This window comes from Lonchura striata, chromosome 20, assembly GCF_050655825.1.
Source record: "Lonchura striata isolate lonStrDom1 chromosome 20, ASM5065582v1, whole genome shotgun sequence".
NCBI classification, from domain to species: Eukaryota; Metazoa; Chordata; class Aves; order Passeriformes; family Estrildidae; genus Lonchura; species Lonchura striata.
The window spans coordinates 15,977,360-15,985,637 of record NC_140722.1 but is presented as its reverse complement, the minus strand read 5'-3'; the positions used below and the strand labels follow the sequence as shown (position 1 = coordinate 15,985,637).

Genomic DNA, 8,278 nt, shown 5'->3' with positions numbered 1-8,278 from the left:
CCAAAACCCCCGCTGGGACCCCCAAAATTCCTATCAGGGTCCCTGAAATTCCTCCTGGGACCCCCCAAAACCCCCTGGGACCCCCAAAATTCTACTTCAGGACCCAAACCCTCCCCAGGACCCACAAAATTCTCTTTGGGACCCCAAAATTCCTCCCAAAAACCTCTTGAGATACCCAAAATTCTCCCCAGGACTCCAAAACCCCCCCTGGGACGCCCAAAATTCCCTTCAGGACCCCCAAAACCCCACTGGGACCCCCAAAATTCCCTTCGGGACCCCAAAACACCCCTTGAACCCCCAAAATTCTATTTGTCACCCCAAAACACCTTCTGGGACCTCCAAATTTCTCTTTAGGACCCCTGAAATTCCTCCTGGGACCCCAAAAACTCCCTGAGACCCCCCCAAAAAGCTCTCCAGGACCTCAAAACACCCCCTGGGATCCCCAAAATTCCCATCAGGGTCCCCAAAATTCCTCCTGGGACCCCCCAAAAACTCTCTGAGACCCCCTAAATTCCCTTCATGACTCCCCAAACCCCCCCTTGGGACTCCCAAAATTCCTCCTGGGATGCTGCAAAGACCTTCCAGAGCCCCCCAGGACCCCCCCAATTTTGGGTCCCCCCCCAATTCGGGGTTCCCCCCAATTTTGGGTCCCCAGGCTGGTGGCTCATGAAGACGACCCCGACTCGGACCCCGAACGCCCCCTGGATTCAGCCCTCCATGTGTCCTTGGTATCAGAGGCTGGAATTGCAGAGTTGCCACTTTACCCCCAGACGTAATTTTTGATGTGGTTGTGCCACTTGAACAGTATTTGAAATCTGTTTGTGCTCTTGCAGCAGCATTTCCGAACCACAATGGAAATTTAGCCCTTCTGCCTGGGGCTGCTCACAGAATCGTGGAATCCCAGAAGGGTTTGGATGGGAAGGCACCTTTATTTAAAGCTCGTCCCGTTCCACCCCTGCCATGGGCAGGGACACCTTCCACCATGCCAGGGTGCTCCAAGCCCTGTCCAGCCTGGCCTTGGACACTTCCAGGGATCCAGGGGCAGCCACAGCTTCTGTGGGCAACCTGTGCTGGACAGCAGCTTTGAAAGGCAGAGTGAAGTACAGCTGTGATTTTTGTGCTGCCCCTAACATTGTATTGCCTGGCAAATGTGCCTTTGGGGTTTTTTGGGGTTTTTTGTTTTTTGGTGGGTTTTTTTTTTAGGTTTTTTTTGGGTGTTTTTTTTTTTCTTTCTTTTTTTTTGTGACTAAAAAGCTACCTTGTGTTCCTGGAATGTTGCATTCTACCTCTGTTGTTTTCCCAGTAAGTCTGGATCCTCTGCTTACATTTTTTCCTTCGCTTATTAGATGTCGTGGATGTGCTGGCTGTTCTGATGGAGGGCAGTGATGGCTTAGATGAAGGAATTGGGTTCTCTTTAAATGAAGACGTGATTATCCAAACATTTCCCTTCAGTGCTGTTGTCCCTGCTGCATGAGCAGCCAGGAATATGCTGTTGTTTCAGTCTGAAAATGGAACAGGTACAGGGTTTTTTTTTATGTTTTATGTGTCATTTCTAGCAGTGGAGTGAAAGCAGCATCACTTCTACCCTCTTGTAATAATTTTTTACCATTTATCATTTTTTACCTTGAGGCATTTTATTATCTTCCCTGCAAGCAGCAGGAGGTGCAGATTCACGGTGCTTTGTGCTCAGGAGGGGCATTGAAGCTCTGTAGGTGCTTCTGCCCTTTTTCCCTGACCCTGAAGAGAAGGGACACTGTCCCTGCATGGACAGTCTTGGTGTGGAAGTAGCTGGCCTCAGTAACAGCGTTTTAAGGGCAGAGCGTGGCGATCAGGAGAGGAAGGTGGTTCCCGTGCCTGTGGGCAGCTCTTCCTGAGAGCAGGGAGAGGGGACTGCCTTGTTAAGTAGGAAGTGGGTGCGTTTCCCAAGGAAAACTTCAGAAATTAAGCTCCAGGGGCAAACACTGTGAGGTTCTACCACCTCCTTGAGGACATCCTTAAAACCACCGGGGCATCAGCAGGGCTTGGAGCAGGACTGGCCAACCCCAGAGCACCTCACGAAGCCCTCTGTGTGTATGTGGCAGTCGAGTAGCACCTGGGGGGTGCTGAAAGTCCCAGTTCTGAGAGAAAATTCTGTTTAACTCGTACACGTTGGCTGGGTGTGTCCCCCCAGTACAGCTCGGTTCTTCTCTGAGGCGGTGCCTGGCAGGGTCTCTCCCTGTTAAGGGCCGGGCGTGTTTTTGGCACAACACGGTGAAGGTGGATTATTTGCTTAAGCAAGAGCTGATGATGTCTGGAGGGTTTTTCAGGTACCTCAGCGGCCAGGAGCACCTGTCTAGGTCACTAGGAACACTTTTTGATCTCGATCAGTTCTTTTCTGCGTGAGGCTCTGTGGGCTGCTGGCAAGGCCCAAAGTAAGGAAGGTTGCCCCAGTGTCCGTGCTCATGTCAATAGTTTAATTTATTTGGCTTTTCTAGGAGCAGACGTCGTGGAGGACCTTGGTGCTGTTTTCACTGGCCTCCTGCACTCTCCGAGAGAACCCCTTGCTCCCTGCGTGACGTTCCAGCTCTGTGACAAAGCTGATAAGTATCCTCAGCTCTACCAGTTTAACCAATACTATAGGCTCTGGATGCCCAAGCAGTCCCAGGAACCTGTGGTATGGAATCCCTGAAGTCACTGAATTCTTGAGCCAGTATTCCTATAAAATCCTCACAGTTGACAGAGGTAACATTTCCATCAGAAACAGTGTTTTTATTGAGGAGGTAATTCTGCATCTCTTGTTGATCGTGCTGGGGACACACGTTTGCTCCAGGGCTTTTCTCTGATGGCACAAGAGGTCTCTGTGGTGTTTGGGAGGCGATGCCAGGGCTCAGGGCTCATACAGAGACTCCTCACCGGGCACAGCAGAGCCTGGTGTGTGCTGTGGCCTCTGTTTACAGCACCCGGAGTTCCCCCGGGTGGGTGGAGGATCACAGGCCCCTGGGCTGGGTTTTGTGAGTTTTTCTCAGCTCAGCAGTGTGAACACTCCAGATGCCCCTGGGGACACTGCTGGACAGCATCCATCCACTCCCTCCATCCACTCATTTGTACCCAGGAATGTAGGAAACTCTGACTGGGGACGGGCAGTAGTTTTGAAAATCATGCCCTAGCCTTTTTCTCTAGGAACAAACCAAGAGAGTGCCCTGAAAGCACCGGAGGGGCTGCAGGGGCTGAAGGGAACAGAAAGGGCTCCCGGCACCTTTTGCCTCCGTTCTCTGCCATTCCCCAAAAGGCATCGCAGTCCTGGAAGAGGTGTTTGTCATGCAGGCTGCCAAAATGAAGACCTGTAAAATCCTAGCTCTGCCTTTTGTTTAACGTGTTCTTACTTCCTATTTATGTCATCACAGAAAGCAAGGAAAGAATAAATGTGTCTGGTTCCCACTATTGCTCTGTGCAGGCATTTTTAAAGGCTGCTGTAGTTCTATCCTCTTTTTCCACTCCAAGCTTGACTTTTCCCCTCCTTTTTCAAGGTCTGCTGCTTTGGGTGTCCCAGGCAGGGCTGGGTTCCTCGGCAGGGGTCTTAGGAGTTGGTGCAGATTCTGCTTTTTCCGAAGGTGTATCAAAGTGTGCCGGCAAAAGGACTGTTTTCTCCAGGGGAAAGCTTTCTCTCAATGACCATCAATGCATGTATGTGTTTTAATCATGTAACCAGGTGGATTAAGAAAAGCCAACACCTGTAGCAGATTTCTGTTGGATCTGTGTCTGTGAGAAGTGGGCTGTGTGCTGGAGAGGGAGAGACCAAGAGACGCTGTTGGAGAGTGGCAACAGCAGCAGGTGCGAGCTGTTAAGTTGATGAGGAGGAGGGGCGTGTCCTGCCGGGGGGAGGTTATTTAAGGGTGAGGCTTTGCCTCAGCCGGGTTTTGCACAGAGCTGCTGGAGAAGAGGAGTTTGTGGGGGGCTCGCGGGGCTGTCTCCTGGAAGGACGGTGGGCGCTTTGGACAGGGTCCGGGGGATCACCTGGATACACACTTGGATACGTGGAGCATTGCTCAAAGGAGGAGCCCAGGGACAAACCTTTGTGCCGAGAAGCAGCAGCCAAGCAGGTGAGCCGGTGCTGTGCCTTTATAGCGGGGACTTTTCTCCTTTCCCTTTGAAATTTCGTCATCCTGGGGTTGAATTGGAGGGGGCAGTCCTGTGGTCCCACCTTTTAAGGGGTTTGGATTGAGGTAAAATTCTCCCTTTTGCCATCATTTGAGGAAAGCTGCTTCTTTTCTTCTCTTCTAGGGGACACGATTGAAGGGAAGCCTACATTTCTTTTCCCTTGTTAGGGTGAGGTGAGCGCCGGAGCGTGGCATCAGTGTCGGGGCTTCAGAGGAAGGGAGCTGCAGCCGTGGCAGCGCTGGCAGGGCGGGGATCGGGCTGTGCCGCTGCATTCGGGGCGCTTCTTCTGCCCCCGGCCCGGCAGCGAAGGGTCCGGCGCGGAGCCCTGCCGGCAGTGCCGGGGCTGGCCGGGGCGGAAGGGGAGCTGGGCGCGGCTGGGCTGCCGCGGGCCCGCCGGAGCCGCGCCGGTGCGAGCCGTGCGGAGCCGAGCGGAGCTTTGGCCGGGCCGGCGGGCGGGGGAGGCGGCGCGGGCGCCGCGCCGGTGCCGCCGCTCCGTCCGCTCCGGGCGCGGGGCTCGGGCGCCGCCGGGGCCCCCCGGGCCCGGTGCCGGCCCCGCCGGGCCGGGGGCAGCGGGCGGGGGTCTCCTGGCCTGGCGCCGCCTCTTCCTGCCGGAGGAGCCGCTTTCCTGCCGGAGCCGCGCTGCGCCCGGGGCCGGGAGCGCGGCTTCGCATCTTCCAGCCTCCCTCGCTGCGGTGTTTCTTTAGGGTCTCATCAATGTGTTTTAAGGATTTTGGGGCTATTTTTAGAGCTCTTCTAGGAATATTTAGAGATATTTTTTAAACGTTCTTTGGGGGTTTTTAGGGGTGTTTTAGGGGCTTTTTAAAGTAGAGTATTTTTATTGTATTTTAAGGGCATTCTGAGGCTATTTTCATGTTTTTGTCGGGGTTTAAAGACATTTTGAAGATGAGGGTTTTTTTAGGGCATTTTTGTGGGTTTTTTAGGGTCTTTTCATGGCATAGAGGCTGAGGGACAGCTTGAGGGTGACAGAGGCTGGGAGCTGAGGGAGGAACAGGGGAGGGGACAGTGGGTGACACAGAGAGATGCTGAGGGGGGCAGGGGCAGCTGGAGGGTGACACAGAGAAGCTGGGGGCTGAGGAGCAGAGGAGAGGGGGCTTGAGGGGCAAAGGGGGGTTCGAGGGTGACAGCCAGAGCCTGAGGGCTGGGGGGCTGAGGGAGGGGTCAGGGGTGAAGGGAGAGGGTCTGAGGGCTGGACAGTCCAGTGGGGATCAGGGCTACAGCGTACAGCTTAGGAGGCAAGTTAGGGTACAGGTGCAGCACCCCTCACCCAGCCCTAACCTCACCCTAAGCAGCCTTTTCCCTTTTCACCCCTAACAACAGCAGCACAGCACAGCAAGCCTGACAGCGAGACCACACCGGAAGCCTCCCAGTGGGACAGGGCAGCGACCCTCGCACCAGGACAACGCCAGAACCCTCAGAGGACAACAGGACCCGCTGCGAAAAGGTAGGGATGACATCTGTGGGCTAGAGGGCAACAGGAAGGGGTTTGGAGGCAGAGCAGGCTTCCTTGAGTGTTTTTTTTTGCAGGGCTATTAGGGGATTTTTGAAGGCTTTCTCTGGCATCTTTTAGAGAATTGTTATACCTTCCTAATGGCTATTTTAGAATTCCTTGGTGTATTTTTAGGGTCAGGATGAGGGCGAGACAGGATGCCCACTGAAAATGTGGAGCATTACTGGAATGCTTTGGGAAGGTGCCAGTGGAGGGCCAGTGGGTAAGGTGCCATGATGCTGGTCTGAAGGTTGTGAATTCTGAGCAAAGCAAAGTGGTTGTGGTTAGGGTTATATGGTGGCAGATTTCCCAAGGAGAAATCAAGCACAGAAAAAATCAAGCCGAAGCTTTGTACTCTCAGATTAAAACAGGTATTCGGCATGAAAAAAAATCCCTGAGTACTTGGGGGTGGGAGATGCAAGATGAGGGAAATCCAGTGAGGATTTGACATTGAGGAAGCAAAAGGAAACGTGGGACCTGAAAACCAAGGGGATCGCAGGGCCCTGCCAATGAATGAGGGATATCTACATAGTGAAAGCAAATTCAGAAACCCAGATTCCTGATGTCAGTTTGTAGGGCTCCCTTGGGTGTATCAGGGCAGCACAAGTTTGAGTTGGGGACAACTTCGGTCTGGGCTCCCTCCTTCGATATAAGGATTTTTTGCAGTCAGGACCAGGGGCCACTGGGCACATCCTTTGGCCATTTTCTCTGGAAAAGAAAACTCAGCAGTCCAGGTTCCTGATGTCAGTTTGTAGGGCTCCCTTTGGTCTATCAGGGCAGCACAAGTTTAAGATGGGGAGAATTTCGGTCTGGGCTCCATCCTTCGATATAAGGATTCTTTGCAGTCAGGGCCCAGCCCAAGGCCAGGGGCCCCTGGGCACACCCTTTGGCCATTTTCCCTGGGAAAGAAAACTCAGCAGTCCAGGTTCCTGATGTCAGTTTGTAGGGCTCCCTTGGGTCTATCAGGGCAGCACAAGTTTGAGGTGGGGACACCTTCGGTCTGCGCTCCGTCCTTCGATATAAGGATTTATTGCAGTCAGGGCCAGGGGCCCCTGGGCACATCCTTTGGCCATTTTCCCTGGGAAAGAAAACTCAGCAGTCCAGGTTCCTGATGTCAGTTTGTAGGGCTCCCTTGGGTCTATCAGGGCAGCACAAGTTTGAGGTGGGGACAACTTCGGTGTGGGGTCCATCCTTCGATATAAGGATTTTTTGCAGTCAGGGCCAGGGGCCCCTGGGCACATCCTTTTCCCATTTTCCCTGGGAAAGAAAACTCAGCAGTCCAGGTTCCTGATGTCAGTTTGTAGGGCTCCCTTGGGTCTATCAGGGCAGCAGAAGTTTGAGGTGGGGACAACTTTGGTCTGGGCTCCATCCTTCGATATAAGGATTCTTTGCAGTCCGGTCCCAGCCCAGCGCCAGGGGCCCCTGGGCACATCCTTTTTCCATTTTCCCTGGGAAAGAAAACTCAGCAGTCCAGGTTCCTGATGTCAGTTTGTAGGGCTCCCTTGGGTCTATCAGGGCAGCACAAGTTTGAGGTGGGGACAACTTCGGTGTGGGGTCCATCCTTCGATATAAGGATTTTTTGCAGTCAGGGCCAGGGGCCCCTGGGCACATCCTTTTTCCATTTTCCCTGGGAAAGAAAACTCAGCAGTCCAGGTTCCTGATGTCAGTTTGTAGGGCTCCCTTGGGTCTATCAGGGCAGCACAAGTTTGAGGTGGGGACAACTTCGGTGTGGGGTCCATCCTTCGATATAAGGATTCTTTGCAGTGAGGCCCCAGCCCAGCGCCAGGGGCCCCTGGGCACATCCTTTTTCCATTTTCCCTGGGAAAGAAAACTCAGCAGTCCAGGTTCCTGATGTCAGTTTGTAGGGCTCCCTTGGGTCTATCAGGGCAGCACAAGTTTGAGGTGGGGACAACTTCGGTGTGGGGTCCATCCTTCGATATAAGGATTTTTTGCAGTCAGGGCCAGGGGCCCCTGGGCACATCCTTTTTCCATTTTCCCTGGGAAAGAAAACTCAGCAGTCCAGGTTCCTGATGTCAGTTTGTAGGGCTCCCTTGGGTCTATCAGGGCAGCACAAGTTTGAGGTGGGGACATCTTCGGTGTGGGGTCCATCCTTCGATATAAGGATTTTTTGCAGTCAGGGGCCCCTGGGCACATCCTTTTTCCATTTTCCCTGGGAAAGACAACTCAGCAGTCCAGGTTCCTGATGTCAGTTTGTAGGGCTCCCTTGGGTCTATCAGGGCAGCACAAGTTTGAGGTGGGGACAACTTCGGTCTGGGGTCCATCCTTCGATATAAGGATTCTTTGCAGTGAGGCCCCTGGGCACATCCTTTTTCCATTTTCCCTGGGAAAGAAAACTCAGCAGTCCAGGTTCCTGATGTCAGTTTGTAGGGCTCCCTTGGGTCTATCAGGGCAGCACAAGTTTGAGGTGGGGACAACTTCGGTGTGGGGTCCATCCTTCGATATAAGGATTCTTTGCAGTGAGGCCCCAGCCCAGGGTCAGGGGCCCCTGGGCACATCCTTTTTTCATTTTCCCTGGGAAAGAAAACTCAGCAGTCCAGGTTCCTGATGTCAGTTTGTAGGGCTCCCTTGGGTCTTTCAGGGCAGCACAAGTTTGAGGTGGGGACAACTTCGGTG

The 8,278-nt window shown here is 53.5% G+C and overlaps 1 long non-coding RNA gene across 2 annotated transcripts; it reads left to right on the top strand.

Moving 5' to 3' along the window:
• The first annotated feature begins 646 nt into the window (after positions 1–646).
• Positions 647–6,203, top strand: LOC146765751 (uncharacterized). 2 transcript variants are annotated; one of them, XR_014949723.1, is made up of 6 exons: positions 647–737; positions 1,347–1,517; positions 2,475–3,810; positions 3,979–4,079; positions 4,261–4,310; positions 5,476–6,203. It is a non-coding gene; the product is annotated as an uncharacterized LOC146765751 (long non-coding RNA). The 2 variants fall into 2 exon arrangements; XR_014949722.1 differs by lacking the exon at positions 647–737 and having other exon boundaries at positions 1,035–1,517; positions 5,476–6,202.
• Positions 6,204–8,278: the final 2,075 nt, after the last annotated feature.